This window comes from Lagopus muta, chromosome 19 (genome assembly GCF_023343835.1).
Source record: "Lagopus muta isolate bLagMut1 chromosome 19, bLagMut1 primary, whole genome shotgun sequence".
Classification (NCBI taxonomy): Eukaryota; Metazoa; Chordata; class Aves; order Galliformes; family Phasianidae; genus Lagopus; species Lagopus muta.
The window spans coordinates 7,370,328-7,389,017 of NC_064451.1; the positions used below are offsets into that span (position 1 = coordinate 7,370,328).

Genomic DNA, 18,690 nt, shown 5'->3' on the forward strand with positions numbered 1-18,690 from the left:
GCTCAGTTGTATTTACCTGTCGCTCACTGGGACAAGGTCATCCTTTGGGCAGCTTGGAGACGTGGCCAAACAGCCACCCAGTGCCCTGTTAGTGTGCTATAGCTGTGATAAAGCAAACACAGTAACATCGTGGTGATGCTGAGGGTTGCCCTCTCAGTGGCCTCCAGAAGCTGTTGTTATCTCCAGGGTAGAAAAAATGAGGTATGAGGAGAGAAAGTAGAGACAAAGAATTCATCTGATGTGGCCTTGGGGTCAGGGCTCTGTTCTCCTCCAAGGACTGCAGAGCTCAGTCTTGTCTGGATGGTGCTTCCACGTGGGGTTGCTGTGAATCAAGCCCCTCCATGGGACTCGAATGTGTGTTGAATGCTGTTATTTGGAGGGGGAGGGGAAAGGGGCAATAGCTCTGACCTGGCAAAGTCCCTCAGCCTGAAATACTGCTGTTGGAACGCGCTGATTCTTGGAAAGGAAAACTTGTTGTGGCTACAAAGCGGTGCTGATTGCACTTCTATTTGGAAAAGGGCTTTTCAGGTCCGAGATGGGATTTCTGGGCTAGAGCTTGGCCAAGGGAGGGAGGCAACAGTGTCAGGAGAAAGCTTGGGGCCTGGATGGGGCTGGGGAGAAGTTTTTCACAACCTCCAGGTATCTGCAGTTGCCTCTGTCATGAGCAAAAAGCCTGGGAGGTCTCTGGCTTTCCAAGGATGACTGGGAAAATAGGGCAGCCCTCAGGAGCAGCCCTGTGATGAGGGATGGCTTGCTTGCTCAGTCTGGCTCCAGGTGTGGGAAGAGGCACAGTGTGGAAAAACACCGACTATTAGAGTCACCGATTGCCTGGTTCTGCAATGAAGAGAAACCCCATTAAATGTTCCAAAATGAGATATAAATTAAGTGGCCCGGCTACGGTCATTTATGATGTCTTTCAGGTTAAAAAACTGTCCTCATTTCTAAGGATTTAGAGTTCCCACCTGCCTTTAATGGGGCTATTCTCCTTGCAGCTATTGCCGTAGGTAAAGACTTAAAGTCAAACAATAATTACTCCCAGGAAAGAAACACTGTTTTCTTGTCATGTTCCATTAAATAGTCCACAGCACGAGCCAAAGAATTAATAGCCTTATTATCTGGCCTTCAGAATACATCATATTAAGGAGAAAAAGAAGCTCTGAAGAGCGCAGAAGACACCAAGGGCTCCCATGTCCAACACCATAGGGCTGCTGGGGTGTTCTGTGCCACTCAGTTCAGTCTGCAGGATGGATGGTGGCAGAGAGAAAGGACAACCTATGGGTATGACTGCCCTTGGACCAGGATGTTTCCTCTCTGCAGAGCTGAGGGTGGTTTTTCCTCCTCTCTCAGTGTGCTCAGGGTGGGATGGTTGCAGCAGGTATCTGTGGCTGGCATCCACGCATCTTTGCATGACGGCAGATGTCAGCTTGGGAAGTGAATGTCCCACAGCCACATTCTGACAGCAGGAATCTGAAATTCATCTGATTAACGCGTGGTGTTGTTGTTTCCCCTTGAGCTGGAGAACCTGGCAGCCTCCCCATCTCTTGGAAGTACATCAAATCCCCCAAGGAAGAGAGGCAGAGTTCCCAGCCCTCCCCCATGACTGCAGGGCTCTCGTGGGGAGAATTCAGTGCTGTTCTTCTCCCAGACACCTGCAGATGCACTCAGGCGTGTGTGCGGTGCTGGCGGTTGAATTTCTTGTGGCTGAAGAGATTTGCTCAGTTTTAATGAGATTTGAGCAGTTCTAGGGGAGTTCCTATCATAAAACCATGGAATATCCCACATGGGAAGGGACCCGGAAGGATCATTGAGTCCATGGTTCAGCTGGGCCATTTGTGATAGAGGGGAAGAGGTGGCACTGGAGCACCCTGAGGTGTTCCCTCTTCCCTGCTTTTGCAGAAGATTCAGTAGAGAGATCTCAGCTTTCATCTGATGGTGCAGACATTGGTCCCATGGTCAGGCATGGTTCAGTGCCTTTTGGACCATTTGCTATGGAGCAATCCCGTGGGTTAATTTTTGTTTCCTAGCCAGACTTCAGATAAGAGATGATGTCACTTCTCTTTGTTGGTCTTTTCATGAATATTAAATTGCAGAGTGGAAATGAGGTGGAAATCACTCACCCCTCTCATGGGCTGACGTCCATGCTGCTCATTCGTCAGTCCTTAATTAGCTTAAGGACAGGTTTGACAACATTTCCATCCCCTCATTTTCTGGGATCAGTGGGAGTGAATGAGAGCCCCCAGATTGCATTTTTTCCCCCCTCTTTTTTTTCCTCTATTTTTTTTTTTAAGGTTCTGCTTCACAACCTCTTACAGACCAAATGTTATTTTTCAAGTCTGAATGGATGTAGCAGCTGTAACATTTTCAATAGCACCTTCCTCTTCTACAAAGCAATCCAGCAGACCCACTGTTACATGCACTGGTCTCTATTGCTGCATTTCCCTGCTTCCATTTCAATACTTGTATTGCTGGAGAACTGAAGCTGCTTTGGAGGCAAAGATAGGTGGCCACAGGAACAGTTGGGAGCAGCTTGTTGGGTTTTTAACATTTCAACTCATGGTGGGGACAAAAAAGCCCAATGACAGGAATGAGAAGAAAGCCAAGCTTGCTGTTAGTAGCCAAGCCATCTTCTGGCAGTGCTGGGATTCATGGGGTAATATTCCCACAGTAACACTTGGGCACAGCAAAGCGGAACATCAGCCAGAAATTGCCTTGGGTTTCTCCGAATGGGGAAAAATATCGAGCTCATGCCCTCTAGTGGCTCCATAGTGTGAAATTTGTGGCAGTAGGGCGCTAGCAATGTTCTCACCTACTGGATGTTACGGGTAGGAAAAATAATAGGGATCTCCCCCTATTCCTTGCCTTCAATGGGAAATTCAGAGCAGTGGTTTTAGAAATATGTGGCTCAGTTCTGCAGGTGTGGAGATGAGCCAAAAGGCACCAGGGACAGAGAGGGCCACTGCTTGTTGCCTGCCATCCATCCATGGGGTCTGCCCAGGACAGCAGGCTTTGAAAGAACGTGGAGCCTAAATAAATCACAGATAGCAGTGTTGTCATCTGGTTTTGAACTGCTCTGGAATGTCTAGTCGTTGCCTGCCATTGGTGCAAGCTTCCCCCTGACACATCCAAGTGCGTGGCTGAAATATCTTCTAAGTCATGGATGTTAACATATCATAACAATAATCTCCGTATTTTAAAGCCCATATGCCTCCCCCACGTGGACCTTCATTGGCATCTGCTTCTGATTAAACATCATTGGGTTACATCCTGAAATAACTTCAAAGATTTATTGACTTCCATGCTTTCAAAATAGCTCCTGAAGAGCATCGGAGAGCTGGTGCTGACCCAGGGGGCTGAGTCAGTGCTTGGTGCTCCTTATCCCCCAGAATACAGAACCAATAGTTCTACTTTTGCATGTCAACCTGAAGCTATTTCCACTGTGAAACTTCAGGAATTTACAATGAATACAAATGCTGAGCAGATCAGAGATGAATTCAATGACCCACATTGCCCAACGCAGCAGTGACCTCCCATTGCCTCTGAGAAATTCCCATTCCTTTGAGGTTCCAGTCCTAAAGCAAGAGAACTGTGGCTCCTCCCTGCATTTGTTTCAGTCCTTTTTGTTCCAAATGGTTATCCTCTCTCTCTCCAAACAAATGCTGAGCATCTGCTCAAACCCCTTAACTATTTGGTGGCTGTAAGAGCAATCAGCTCTTACCTTTGGCCACAGGCCTGAAGGGTGTCTGTCCTACTGGTGGTGATGGTAAGCTACCATCAGAGCTTGGTGGCTTTCAGTGGCATGTGAAGGTCAGGGTTAGGTGGCTGGAGCTGAGCTGCTGTGCTGTGGGGTTGGGTAGAGCATGCAGGAGGGAATCTGCAGCCTCTGAGCAGGATTCTGTAGAATTGCCCTGCTTTCCTTCAGGCTCTGTTCAAAGCAGGGTGCTGCCCTCTGCCTTGAGAGCAGAGGCTCTCAAGAGGGCTTTTCTTTCAACCAAAGACAGATCTATTAAAAAGCATGGCTCTGGTCTCTGCCAAGAGCTCCATTTCTGCTAGGATTTCAGAAGCTATTTAGTGTATCCACTTCCTGGGAATCTCCTTTCAAGGGCTTTGTGTTGATCCTTCCTCTCTCCGCTGTGGGTCCACGGGGCGGGGGTGTGGGGAGAGCATTGGGGACATTGAGGAGGAGAGGAGCTGTGCTCTCAGCCAGCTGCAGAGCACAGTGATGGGCACCACGTGTAGTCTGGACCCAGAAACAGGGTTATTCTTCCTGGTCCTGCTGCTTGGTTCCAAGCCAGAGACAACTCCGAGTGTTTTTCATTGGGTTTGCTTCCCGTTGACCCAAGTGATGCTGTGCTTGAGATGCTCACATCCCATTTCCATTGCAATGATTTCACTGAGCAGGCTAACGGCAGAGCTCATCACTTTGTGTCAGCCTAGGGTCATTAAGAGGCAGAGACTCTAATGGGTTTGCACCAGAGGGCTGCTTTAGGGGAATGGCCATGCTCTGTACAAGCCAGAGCTCTGCCAAGTCTCTGTTAACCAGCACAGCTCTGAACGAGGATGGGAGGATGCTGCAGCTGCTCCCTTCTGCCTGCTGAGAGGGGGAGGGATTGTTCAGCAATGCTGCTGATCCCAGACAAAAAGGAGATGGAAAAGACACCATCCTCACGCCTCTGTTGTGGCCTGGGTAATGTGAGTCACGCTGAGCGCCTGGGGCATCCAGGGCTGCTTCCCTCGTGCTGTCCTCCTCTGCTCCTCCAGCACCGGGGCTGCCTCTGTGCCCGGCCAACGTGGCACAGCAGTGCTTCTGCCTGGGGTTAAATTTAGGATGCAGAGGGACAGCCTCCAGCATGGAGTGGGAAGAACATGCCCCTGTACCCTCAGCAGCTCAAAGCAGAGCTGGTGCGTAGCACAGGGCTCCAGTAGGAGCGTTCCCAAGCCTTCGGATCTGTGGTGGGACAGAGGAGTAAATTTGACACATATTTTCCATCCTCAGCTATCCACATTGCCCCTAACCTGATCCCAATTAGATACACAGAGGCAGCTGCCAAGGAACTTTTATGAGTCATTTGAAAGGGAGCCTGCACCAGAGTCGTGTATTCGAATCCAGCTGTCTGCACTCTGTTGTTGTTTAAAAGGACATTTGTGCTTGCTTACCTCACCTAGGAAAGGGCCAGTGGGCCCCTGGACATGGGGGAACTGGTTGTCAGCCCAGGAACACACTGTGTATTCCTTGAAACAGAGAGAGAAAGCGTGGAGCTGTTGGCAAGGGCTTGAGAAGGGGAGCCCTCCCTTAGAAAGTTTCATCTCAATCTATAATAATCATTGATCAACCTAAACCCTAAAGAGAGAGGATAAAATTCCTCTCCCAAATGCTCACTCTTATTCTAAGTTATTCTGGGCAATCCCCTGACTTGTAACTTGTTTTGGTCTTGGTATGGCATAGGCTGCATTCACCACTGATACCATGCAAACTTTTACTAAGTGGAATTGTCCCATCTTTAAAATTCAGTGTCTGCCATGCACCCTTCACTTGGCTCTTTGTGTTTCTAAGGGACTACTGCTCTTTTAGCTCTTATTTTTCAACATTTCCAATAAAAGCTGGGACTCCTGTAATGCAGAAGAGTGAGAGCTGAATGGGGTGCTGTGGTGAGCCCAGTGAGCACGGTTCCTGCAGTCTCTACCCTGGCTGGGATCTCCCAGTTTCCCAGTCTCTGGTACTCTTTCCCTGGGACAGGGCACCCGAAGCACCAAACCTACATCCAGCATCACTAGATGGTGCTAATGCTTGCGTTTTCCCCACCTCAGCCTGGTACCCTGCAGCCTGCACCTTGAGGAGTGATGCTGGGGGCCCTTCTGGGCACCCATGGACTGGGGCAATGCTTGGCCTGCCCTTGGCAAGAGCTACTAATAGCCACGGTTACTAATAGCAGCAATTCCCATCTCTTGGCTCGTCTGCAGGCTAGCTAGGGGCAGAGACCCAGGCTCAGCAGACTGCAATGTCCCTGCAGTGTTATGCCCTCCCTACTGCTGCTCTTTTTAGGGGTGCAGAGCCTGGGATGGGGCACAGGGATTGCATTCCTTCAACTGTATCAGTTTTGCATTGGTTTAAGCCTGTGGGTTGATTGTCTCCAAGGGATCAAATCTGCACGTGGGTAGGGGTGAGTGGCTGTAATTCCTGGTGCTCCATGTGCTGGTGATGGGCTGGGGACACACATCTGTGTACTCAGCTCAGAGCAGAAAAACACATTTTTCAGGTCACTGCCGGGGTTGGGCATTTGGGTGAGATGTTGTGTGATGAGGATCTTCTTATGCAAGGCTCGCCAGCTTTTGGGAACCCCGCTCCAAATACCTGATGGATGAGGCATGGCCTGAAGCACAGCTGGCTGAACGGAAGCCCTCCTCACTGCAGGAATGGCCCTGAGGAGGTGCAGGGGCACAAGGAGGAATGAGAAGGTCTCACCCACACAGTTGACTCAGTGCTGATAAGCAGTCACAGCCAGACACTAAACTAATGTGTCTGGGAATGGTGTGTTACTGCTTGCCAGGCACAGAGACCTCCACATCTCATGGGGCTGAGCTGGGGAACCGAGCTGCCCCTCATCCCTTGGAGGACACCATATAGAGCTGGTTCACTTCAGGGGTGCTGAGTGGGGACGTTTTGGGTGAGCAGGGGGACAGTTGGCAGTGCCTTCCCATGGCATCAGCCCAGGCTGTGGCCGTTCCCAAGTGGGGAGATCAACTCCAGCCAAGGATGCTTGCCAGCAAGAGCCAATGTGTTCAGTAAGAGCCACACACGCCCTGCCTGGCACCCAAAGGGTTTCAGTTCTGTATAGATGGAGAAAAAAATGCATCTAAAAATACATTTTTCTTGCAGAATTAAAAAAAGGGGCAACGATACTATGGATATTTCAAGTCTCCAGAGAGCTCTGCTTGGAAGGAAAGAGACACAGAGCGCCTGTAGCAGAACCAAAGCTTCAGCTCACTGAATTCTCTGCTTTTTCCTCCCAATTCTACAAAAACACCCTTCAGACCACCATTGCTCCAGCCATGGAAGCAATATAGTGATGGCCCATGTGAGAGCTCAGGAAGGGAGGAGGAGGAGAAGACCCAAGTGGCTGCTTTCTTGGTGCTGAGGACGATGTGCCCTGCTGCCATGTGCCAACCTCTGCACTGGGCTCCTCCACCTCCCAGTGCTGTGAGTCACTGCAGCCATCCCTGCACCACATCCCCCAAACAGAGCCACGCTGCATCTCGGGACATTCTGTGAAGAAATTGCATTCTCATGACTAAATATCAGCATAGAGAATGAATGAAGGAAGACCAGAAATTTACTTAAAATCTGCCACCAACTCCTCAGCACAGGGGAAAGTCTGGTGTTGGTGTCATGGCCTGAAAGAGATGCAAGCAGAACGATTACTTGTGTTCACAGAATCCTTAAAGTTGGAAAAGACCACCAGCATCATCGAGTCCAGTGTTGGGGCCGTCTGCTCGGACACATCTCCTGTCCAAGAGCATCCAACTTTCTGCAGTTTCCTTATCCTCGTGCCTAAGGGACACCAAGGCACAGAGTACTTTGTAGGCATGGCTGGCTGCCAGCCACCCTTGTCCTCTGGTTAATAGAGGAGCAAATGGAACCATTGCAGGTAACATGAACACTGCACAATCCCGTCATAGCCAGAAATGTTTCAGCTGCATCATTATTTATTTTTATTCTTTTCCTGCAGCATCTTGTTTGCCCTTGGTTGTAAGAGGATTGAGCTGATGTTAGCATTGTTTTCAATTGGTATTTTTCTGAAGAAAAAGGCATGAATGGACACTGCAGTTTTGACTGATCTGATAATAAGTATAGGGGAAAGCACTTGGTGTGGTTGCATTGCCCTGTTGTCCTGGGCTGCAGACGGTCACTGAAGCTGTGCTCACCCCCCCCAGGTGCTAACACTCAGCCTCTGCTGGGCAGATGAAGCACAGCTGGGTAAGGAGCAGGTCCTGATAGGCATTGTTTGTTGGCCTGGGAGCTTGCCTTGCCTATTTAGGGAACTGACACAAACCTGGGAGCTCAGAAACGTGGTGCTCTCTGCTGTAGCCGTTCATGTTCTTCACATTCAGCAGGTGTGAGCTGCCACCAGCAGCAGTTTTTCTCCTTGGATTCCAGGCACCATTCACATCCCACTTTTTGGAATATGGCCATCACTACATTTAGCCACCAGTCCTGGAAGGATGTGGTGCTGCCCTGCTGACAACCCACCAGAGATGCCCTGAGGGCTGGGATGCACGTTGCTGTCTGCCCTGAGGCTGTAAGGTAAAAGATGCACCAATGTTCATTGTAAATGAGAAGCCTTTTCTTTGAATGGGGAGATTAAAAGCAAAACTCTCTGAACTTCCTTCTCCTTTGGTTATGTTACATAAAAAAAAGTTAAGTTTGTTTAAGTTGGGAACTGGAGCAGTTCTTTATGGCCCCTGATTTCTTTCTTTCTCCTCCTGGTCTCAGTAACAAGGGCCAGAGTAGTGGACCATGCTGGACACAGCAATTTCTTTGCTGATGTTAATTGCAGCCCTTCCTGGGGGAGGAGCAAGGCAGCTGATTAAACTGAAGGCAAAAAGAATTTCTGCCTGGGCAAAGCAGAGCAGAAAACAAAGGAGTGGGAAGGGTCAGGAGTACTGGCTGTGGGGCTCTGCAGGGTGGGGAAGGACATACGTGGGTCTAGGAGAAATCCAAGGGGAAGCATAAGGAGGCAGAAAGGATTATTTGCTAATAGAGAGAACCAGGGTGCTGCTAAATACCCAAACCTTCACTGTTTCACCCAGAGCAGGGGTGGCTGTGGGGCTGGGTGCATTGCAGGGCAGTTTGGGATGGTCCCAGGTTGGTGCTTGGTGCCCTGAGAGCCTTCTGATGCTCTGTGAGACCTGGGAGAATCAAGAAGGAGCACGAGCAAATGTGTTTCCACTTAGCTGCTCTGCAGAGCCAAATGATGTAACTGCTCGAAGCCCTGCACTATATTGGCAGGAGGAGCCCAGTGACAGCTCCAACTGTAAGTTCCTGAGCTAATGAGCAGAAGAGTTGAATAAAACTGAAGAAAAAAAAAAAGCCTTTTTCTTTGGCTTAACATTGCGATCCTTCCCAGGACTGTTCCTTTAGCTGTTCCTCTGCTCAGAGAACAAATCCAGACGCAAAAGATGCTGGCTCCTCTCCTCTGGGTCTAATGGGGCAGAGCCAAGGGGTCAGTGCCCATTGGGAGCAGTGCTTCAGAGCAGAGCTGGGTACTTTGCTTGGCGCTGAACCACATCCCTGCTCCAAGAGAAGCACTGTGCCATCCTTTCTTCCAGCCCTTATGGAGTTAAAACAATTATTATTACTAAGGGTGGGTTTCTCTCTCTCTCTCTCTCTGTGTTACCAGCAAAGAATGTTTTACTACAGCTCTCCACACAGCCACCAGCCTCCAAATGGACCACGTTACAGTAGGGCTAAATACTGTGTCAGAGACCATGTGTTTCTTGTAAGATGGGCTCGAGCCATGCCTGTGTAGAAAACTGTTTATCTTCCCCCCCCCACACACCCCTGCTGCCTTCATCCTCCCATGGGCCGTGTGGATGGCTGGGATGGGAACTTTCCTGGGATGCTGGCTGAGATTTTTTGCATGCAGACTGCCATGAGGGCTGAGCTTTGGATGGGACAAAGTGTCCCCACGTCTGCTGGGTGACACTTCAGGTCCTGCTGCCCACAAAAGGCACTGGGGTGCCCTGAGGTATTGCATCATGCAAGGAGGAGCACCACAGCTGCCTGGGGAGCCCTCTGCTAGAGGGTCTGGAGAGAGGCTGTACCCAGAGCATGGTGCTGATGTGTGTGCTTGGGAGTGAAATTAGGCTGGAGAGGTGTTGCTGCCCTGAGGTCCAGGTGAAGGTGAAGTACTCCTTTAGTTTGCAGGAAATCACGGTGTCTGTGGGATAGATCGTAGAGCTGGCTGATTACAGGAGTAAAACCTCTGATAATTGTTTTATTGGGAACTGAAATCAGTGCAGAGTGGGGTCAGTTGGCCACGCTGCTCCAAGCACTGCTGTCACCGTGGCCCTGGTGGCACACAGTGCTGCTGCACTTCCATCCATACCACCATGCTTGGGGAACAACACCCTCCTTGCAGACTGGGGCTCATTCCTCCCCTGCACATCTCCACAAAGAGGGATGGCAGGGAAATCTGAGCTCCCCTCATGCCTTCCCCTCCCTATCTGTCCATCTTGACGCCATCCCAAAATACTAAAAGGCACTTTTCCTTTTTACTGTCCATGCTCTCTCTTGGCCACTGATCTGCACAATAGCATAATTGTACGTAAACATCTGATTTCTTTTACTTTGCCTCAGTAATAGCTTGTAGCAACTCCTTCCAACAACTATTAATACTGTGCTATATATTAGATCCAGACTTCAGATCCCCAAATGTGATTGTCTTCAGAAAGGGGGGGAAGGCTGAAAGGAGATCTAACGTTTACCCTCTGGTCAATCTTAAATGTAGCATAGGCTGCATCTCCATATAAACTCAGCCGGGGCTCTTAATGCTGAACACCTTGGACTTTTGCTGTGAGAGATGATAGATGAGGCCCTGCTCAATCAGAGTGATGATTTCTCACCATCAGCATCCCACTGCTCAGGGAGGGCTGGCTGACCCCAGGGCTGCTCTCTTCCCTCTGCCTTTCATGTGGAGTGGAGCAGAGCTGTAGCAGATCAAGTTCTGCTCCCTTTATAGGGGAAAAGCATGAGAGCAGAAGGATGGAGTGGCCAAGGCGGCTGGATGGTGCCACTGCAGAGGCAAAAGCAAAAATCAGCTAAAACATAGGAAAAAATAAAGCCAAAATATAGCTAAAAATAACTGTCATTCATAGCTCTTGTTCCTTCCTGCTGTGGAATAGGAGAATTTTGGAGCAACTCTGTAAAAACCAGCCTGCGCTTTAGCTCAGCTGTTCAGGAGCAGCAGTCTACCAGGCCAGGTCAGAATGAGGGGAGTGGGCAGCACTTCTCATTGGGAAATTGTCTTCTCTGTCCCAGGAGAGAAAATCCACGCAGGCTGCAATAGCAAGGAATTGTGTTAGCTGTGATTGTATTGCTGGGAAAGAGAAAACCAGCCAGGGGTCAACTTTCCAGCTGGTCATAATCTCTGGGAAGTGCCCCTGCCCTTCCTTGCTGGGACACTGAGATCCAAATCTTAAGACCACAGTTTTGCAAAAACTGAGCACCTGTGTCCTCAGCTACATTTTGGGTTTTCTTCCATTGCTGCTTGGCATGCAAACATGCCATTATTGGGTGGTCTGTTTTGCTGGGGCTGCTCTGTGCATCACTGCTCCCCTGCAAATCTGGCAGAAGATTCTGAATGAGAAAAGGGCACTGATGAACTTGGCTTGGAGAGAGGTCCTTGAGGAGTGTTTGGAGCTTTCTGGTAGGTTTTCAGGCATGGTCAGTCTGCTAAAGGTGGTCAGATTCTCCCTTTTCTTCAGCAGAAACAGCAGTTTGGTGATTTCTCCTTAGCTCTGTGTTTTCTAGCCACTGGACCAGCTGGGGTTGGGTGAAAGAGAGTGGCTGCACATCTTCCTGCTCCTAGTGGCTGGGACTATTAAGAGTCAGCCATGGGTTGCCCCAGCTCTTCAGGTGATAACCTGCTTCAGCAGCAGCTGCGCTCAGAATTTATTGGGCTGCAGCTGGGAATCTTTCTCTTTGATCCACCTCTGCTATTAAACAGCTTGTGATAACACCACCGAGCTCGCATCGAGGAGGGGAAGCCGAGCAACCTCAATTTTGGAGCTGAGCAGCAGCGGGGAACCCATCTTAAAGCTGCATCACCTCACCGGCTTCAAAAGCGAAGGAGCTTCTTTTATTGCAGTGAGCTGCTCTCCAGGAATGATTAAAGTCCCGTAAACGAGCACCTTCCTCATGGCAGAGCCGTCTGCTGACAGGGTGCCAAGTACAACAAGCCCAATCCAAAGCATCACCACCTCCATGGGGCTAATTGTCATTGCCTTGTCCCTTGAACAAGAATTGTGGTAAGGGAAAGCAGAGCCTGGAGACACATGCATGTCCCTGTACAGAAATAACCCCTGAAGGAGAACTGAAAAGCAATTGAGGAGTCGGCCTATGGGCTGCAGACAAAGCGCAGAGCAAAGGAGATAACCAGCAGTGAGCGCTGGGAAATAATGCCTTAAATTCCCTCTGAGCCCGTTCATCACCGTGGCTTTGGTGATCATCTCAGCAACAAATTCCCTTATCATCCGGCTGGAATTTGATGTTAATGACCTGTCTGTTATTTCAGAGGGAGATGGACTGGAACCAGTGGGTAATTGGTAGGAAAAATCGCTGGGTGCAGCTAAGAGCTGATGCTACTGGAGTCGTTACACCATGAGAGAGGGAGATTAGGGAGCTCTGCTTACCACAAGGGGTTTATTCATCCTGAATAAATGCATTAGCTGACCAGAATCGTCCTTCTATGCCCTCATTCCTGTCTGGTGGCATCTCCCCACCACAGCTCACCCTGCTTTTCCCAACAGACAGCAGAGAAAGCCCAGCAGAAGCTGATAGAATCATAGAACACCCAGAGCTGGAAGGGACCCATAAGGATCATCGAGTCCAATTCCTGCTGTTGAGATGATCACGGTAGGGAATAACCTGCTCTTTCCAAACTCACGCTGATGTATGCATTTATTTAGGAGTTCTCTCAGGAAAGACCATAATTATTCTAATTTCTTAATTACCAAAATTATTCAAACCCTTCTGCCCTGCAATGTTTTGCACAAACAACCTCCCAGATTGCAGCAGCGTTAGGATTTGGGTCTGTTTCTCAGCTGGAAGGATTCTCTGCATTCATTGCCACTTCTCCTTGCCATCACATTAGCGGGGCAGCCTGCAGCCCTCACCAAAAATAGGATAACTGGAGAGCGTCAGGGGAGAGCTAGAAGCAAGTCTGGAGGTAAAGCCTTTGCTCTGTTGCAAAGAAGGATGGCTTTGCTGGGACTTGATGTCTGTGCTTTTTCTCAACGGTTTCCCATTCCCACCTTGCACTTCCCAGCTAACTGGACCAGCACCAGTCACGTTTTGGTGAGCACACCTGCTTTATAAATTAGTTCCCAGGAGTATTTGCAAAAACAAAGCTGAACTGCAGGGCCGCGGGCCTGGGTTTGCTGCAGAAATACCAGCACATACTCATAATAAAGCAGCTGCACGCATTGCCCAGCTCTGTCTGTAACTTCCCGTCATGTCCTGTACCTTTCTGGGAAGAAGAATGGGTGATGGTGGTGGGAAAATTGCTTCACCGAGCCAAGAAGGGTTTTGCAATCGCTTTCGATGGAACTGGGGCTGCTTTTAACCCTACATATTCCACACGTCTCTGTACAGCCCTATGGGTTCTCCACTGTTGTAGGCAGTGATGGAGAAGAAAAAATGGGTGAGGATTGAACACCCACCCAGAACTGTGCATAAGGGCCAGCCCTATGCCTTCTTTGTGCACTGCTGCCTGTCCCCAGCATCACCTCAGGGTGACACGAGCTGGGGACCGTGAGTGGTGAGGAGCTCACATGGTGCCTCTCCCTGAGCTGCAGACACAGAGGTTGGATTTCTTCCCTATAGCTGCGTGAAGAGCTGCTAACTGCTCCATAGAAACCCAGGCAAGAATCTCAGCTTGTTGCTTTCCTTCACGTGGGAGACTTTTTGTGCAAAAAAAAAAAACATCAGCAGAATGAATCAAATGCTGTGGTAGTGGCCCCATTCCCATGTGCTCTGTGCGCTCTTCCTCTTGACTCACCAGTGAGGAGGTGATATCATGGGGAGGCTGTTCTGAAAATGCTTTACTTGATTTAATTCATAGCTGTGTTGGGGCAGGAAGGTGTTCCCTCCTTGTGCCCAGGGATGGATGAGTGTCCTCCAGCTGCCCCCAGAGATGCAGCGCTCTGTCCACGTAGCACTGCCTTGCTGCTGGTCATCCATGCCAAGCCTGGGAATGAAAGCTTTGGCAACAGCTTTGGTATCTTCCTTGTGGAAAAGCATGTTGATTCCTGCAGACAAAGTGGAGATGAACACACCTCTAGAGCCCAATGTGTTCATAAAATAAATCTCCACATAACTGTAAGACAATATTTCTGCAAAAAAAAGTTTTCTTATCATGATTTTTCCCTCCATCTTAGATTCATCACTACTGGGTGAGGAACCTTCAAACAGATTTGTTTGGAGCCTTGGTGTGGACTCACAATGGCTGGGAATATTCTTGCTATTCCTAGAAAAACAGATTCCAGCTGGAGGGGAAGAAGAGCTCCAGCATTAGAGATGACCTAAACAGCACGCATCCCAGATGAGATGGGAAGTGGAGAACTGCTAGAAACATCTCTGGCCCTTTCAGCAGAACTGTTTTCCCTTTGCCTTCTTGAGGCTGAGCTGCAAACATTACATGGATGAACCCACCAGCCTGCTGCTGTTTCTTTTTGCATGTTCACAAGGTAGCTTCTGAAATAAGTTTGAACACTGTTGCTCTTGCACTCACATCAGGCTGCAGGGGAGTCCCTGCTCATGCTGCCCTGATCTCACTGCTCTTACTTCCCCTGCTGATGCATCAGTGTACGATGTGGCTGGAAATGAGGTGGTGCAGGGTGGTCTACTCTGTTTTGCAGCAGAAATGGGTTGCTGGGCTCCTGAAGGCATTCCCCAGGACTGCTATGGTCCAGGAAAGATGCTCTGCTTCAAGCTGGGGTTGTGCTGGTGGGAGCTGGGGATTTCACGTCTTGCTCCGGTTGGATATTTCAACCAATGGCACAAATCATGGATGACCCCCTAAGAGGAAATACATGGCAGGAAATACATTGGCCATATGAGTTTGAGAGTCGTTTCAGTTTTGAACAGTGCACTGATCAAGATTTGGCTAATGGGTATGTTGGGACATGCACATAGATATGTTCTTCTTTTGAGTCCTCCTCTTTACCTTTCAGCCCCTGAAATCATCCAAGCTGCTAACACTCTGAGGAGGGTGACGCAGCAAAAATAATACTTTTAGCAAGAAGCAGAAAAATGAGATTTGCATATGTTTTTCTGGGAAAAATATCAAGCTGCCCTGCTTAGAAAATGAATGGGTTGGAAATCAGCTTGTAAAACTTGAAGCCTGACTCAGGCACTGATTTGTCACAGGGCTGTCACCTGCGGTCATTGTTAGTGAGGAGCCCTCAGTGTTCTGTCCAAAGGGAAAGATTGCTGTCTGTGTTATTGATGGATTCGTGTCTGGGGAAGAGCAAATCCCGGTCAAGCTGGAGGACTTTTACACACATTCAGCAGCAGGTAAGCAGGGTTGTGGAATACAGAACCATCCCTGCTCAGTGCAGAGCAGCTCCCAAGGAGCACAGTGATAAATGAATTGCAGAAAGCTGGGGGGTTCGGCTCGGCCAGGGGAAGTAATGCTGGTATCTGATCTCTGCAAACCTGATTTTCCGCTTACGTGCCTGATGATAAATCAGCGGTAAATGTGCTTACGTTGGCACAACAAGTCTTCCCCTGGATGCAGCTCTATAGGCACGCACTTCCTTGACCACAAGCGCCCAGATTTGGTGCAGAAACCATAAGCATGGTGCTGGCAGTCAGCATCCCATCCCAACAACAGCACAGCCATGGGAGGAGGACAGCAAGCCCTCCAGGAGAACCTCTCCAAACTGCAGATAAGGTTTGATTTTGAAACTGGGGCAAAAGTTGAAATAGGATTTAATTTTATCTCAATTGATTCATCTGTCCCTAATTAGTAATAGCTTCCTAATGCATGATGCAAGGATACGAGGAGGTTTGTTTTTTTTTTAAATGAATGACTTTTGGCTAAGATAAAATATTGCTGTTCTCAGATTGTCTCTGATAGTTCTTTTCATACGCCAATAGAGATTTGTGCAGTCTTAGATGAAAAATACATGAGATCCTGCAGTCACACACGCCGAAGACTAAACTCTTATAGATTATGGATCCTGTCTTGTTCCCAATTTATTTTGTACATCCCATTTAGTGTCTGTATTTGCTTTTACTGAGAGAGGAGCCTCGGTCTCCCAGAATTGCAGTGTGTGATGCTGTGCAGGGATGGAGCAAAAACTGATCCTTACACCCAGGGCAGTTTCTCACAGGAACAATGTGAAATTGCCCATTTTTCTCTTTTCAGGATGAAAGTTGTGCCTGCTTTACCTTACTTTCTCTTTCTGTCCTCTTCTCCATTTCCTCTCTCCTTCCTGCCCATGAGTCAAGGGGCTGAAAGTAGAGCTGAGGCCGAGTGGCAGGGATGCAGGAGGTGGAGCAGTGCTTGTGGGCTGTGTTTGGGTTGAATTGCATGATCCCAGGCAGCAGGAGGTGCAGGTTGCCCACAACCCATTCCTGGATAGCATGGCCACAAGATAATCCCTCTCGCCTTGTAATGCTCTTCCACATCATTTCTGTGCTCTGACTCGTACTTTGCTGTACCATCCAACATATTCCATCCCAAACCTCAGTCTTTACACCCTTGAAACCCTTCCAGGCTGCTATCGTGTCCCTTTCCCCAACTCATCTCGCCAAGCAATACCCCCAGGCTCTAATCCCATTCCATAAATCAGTCTCTCCAAGGCCCTGACCATATTCTGAGATTTCCAGGGGCTGTGTGGCTCCTCTTGGGCTCACATCTCTCCTCCCTGCACAAATAAAAGCCTGAAGGCACACAGCAGGGTGAGGCTCAGGTTTCTGGGCTCGTTTTATAACCGGTGCTGAGCTGCACGGAGCCCTGCATGCAGTGAGGAAGCAGGGCAGGACATGTCGAGCAGATGGTGATTCTGGACTGCAGATGAGAGCTGAGTTACGGCGCTCGCAGCACATCTTTGATACATGTCCAGCTTTTATCAGATGGTTCCACTCAGTGTTTGGCACAGCTGATGCGAGGCCGAGGAGCAGCCCAGCAGTGGGAGCAGCCCCCCATCCCTTGGGCTGTCCCTCTATGTGCACTGAGCCGGGGCTTCCCCTGCCTCTCCCACTCCTCCAGTACCAACACAGCTTTACCCCTGCATACAAAACTGCTGATATGCTTAAAGCTCCCCCGAGCTGCACAGGCTCTGCTCCCTTTGCCACATCAGCGCGTGTTGCAAGCGGCTGGGAGGATGGAGAGCATGCGAGCATTTCTTGGAGCTAGAAGGCTCTGCTCCTCAGGTTTTGGCTTCAGATGACCCGCACTCTTAATGCACTCCGCGCTTAATTCACCCTTGCCAGCGCAAATGCTCATGTTTATGAGGTTGGTAATCACTTTCTATCAACATGCTCTGGAAGTCTGCTTCATCCACAGAACGTTCCTTCAATAAATCCTTCCCCTTCAATATTCCCAGCCCAAGCTGAGCCCAACGCCTGCTCATGGCTTAGGAGAAGCTTTTAGAGGTCTCTTACTGAGTTAGGTTGGCTGAAAGCACACCCCAAACCTTGATGCAAGTGGCCCCAGGTAGTCTCACAAGAAGGAAACCCAAACCTTTCCCAAAGTCCTTGGAAACACTGCATTTGGTGTCTTTTTCTTCCATAACTTAAAAGCCAAGAAATGTCTGTGCAGGAGAATCAATCACATCATGAAGGAACCTTCTGGATCCTATGTCCTCCCATTTTTTAAGCCTTAACATTTTACTCATCCCCCTTTCAGAAGGGAGCGCAGAGATGTTTTCCATGGGATAAATCCTGAGGGTCTCATGCCTCATGCTGAGCAGCAATCCCTGTGTCAATTAAAATGTGTTGTTCTGTACAGCTCACCCTCAGTTCAAGCCATAGGACAGCAGAGGTCCATGCCAGGACAGCACCAATGAACACAGATTGGAGCATCTTTAGCTCAGAGCTTTCTGCTCTGTATCTTTCAACTCCTTCATGGACCAACCAGAGCTCATATTGGTGCCATTTACTCAGCTGTCAAGTGGGTTTTTTATCCTAATGGTACACAGTGGGGAAATAGGAACCTGCAATGAACCTGCTTCAAATCGAGACATATTTAACTCAAATAAACCAGTGGCCAGGCTGAATAAACACTGCAGGCACTTCAGAAATGATGCTAAGTTGACATAAGATCTGTTGGGTGAATTCAAGAAATAGGAGATTTGATGCTGAAGTCATAAATCTGCTGGGTTAAAAGAGGGATAATGCTGAGCTCTGCATCTCAGTGAGAGACAAAGGTAGGATGTTTGCTGTTCCAGTCTGTGGGCAGCAGGTTTCTGTCCTATGGCAGCTGCTGAGAAGTGTGGGCTTCATCTCCACCTCTTTCTTCTTTCTCTGCTGCAGCTCATCAAAGCCAAGCAGGTAGAGCAAAGTTGTGTGCAGTGCTGAAGTTCCATTTAATTTCTCAGAGTTTTTCCATGCTCCTAGGGCTGAGTGGAAGGGAAGGTACAGAGGAAGCTATGGTTTCTGCCTCCACCTCCAGCTCCCATATCTCGAGGAAGAAGATTATGCTTCCCCTGTCCAGGTGATGTATCTGGGGCTGCTCTGAGCAGAACGTGTGCCACGTCCCCGTGTGTTTGCTGCTGGAGGGGCTCAGTGGGTCAAGAGGTGAGGGCTTGCCCCAGCCTGAGCTGAAGGATCGCAGATGTTTCATATTTCTGCTCTGAAGAGAGGGAGAGAGAAGCTGCAGAAAAGACAGCAATATTTTTTTTTCAATACATTCCATATGTTTCCTCCATAAGTCAAGATTAAAAAGTGGTGCTGGTCCAAATAGA

General features: G+C 49.1%; 1 long non-coding RNA gene across 4 annotated transcripts; it reads left to right on the forward strand.

Annotated features, from left to right (window-relative positions):
- The first annotated feature begins 7,656 nt into the window (after positions 1 to 7,656).
- Positions 7,657 to 18,466, forward strand: LOC125702749 (uncharacterized). 4 transcript variants are annotated; one of them, XR_007380686.1, is made up of 4 exons: positions 7,657 to 8,299; positions 12,526 to 12,631; positions 14,155 to 15,292; positions 18,344 to 18,466. It is a non-coding gene; the product is annotated as an uncharacterized LOC125702749 (long non-coding RNA). The 4 variants fall into 4 exon arrangements; XR_007380688.1 differs by lacking the exon at positions 18,344 to 18,466 and having other exon boundaries at positions 7,662 to 8,299; positions 14,155 to 14,463; positions 15,146 to 16,546; XR_007380687.1 differs by lacking the exon at positions 18,344 to 18,466 and having other exon boundaries at positions 11,724 to 12,631; positions 14,155 to 16,546.
- Positions 18,467 to 18,690: the final 224 nt, after the last annotated feature.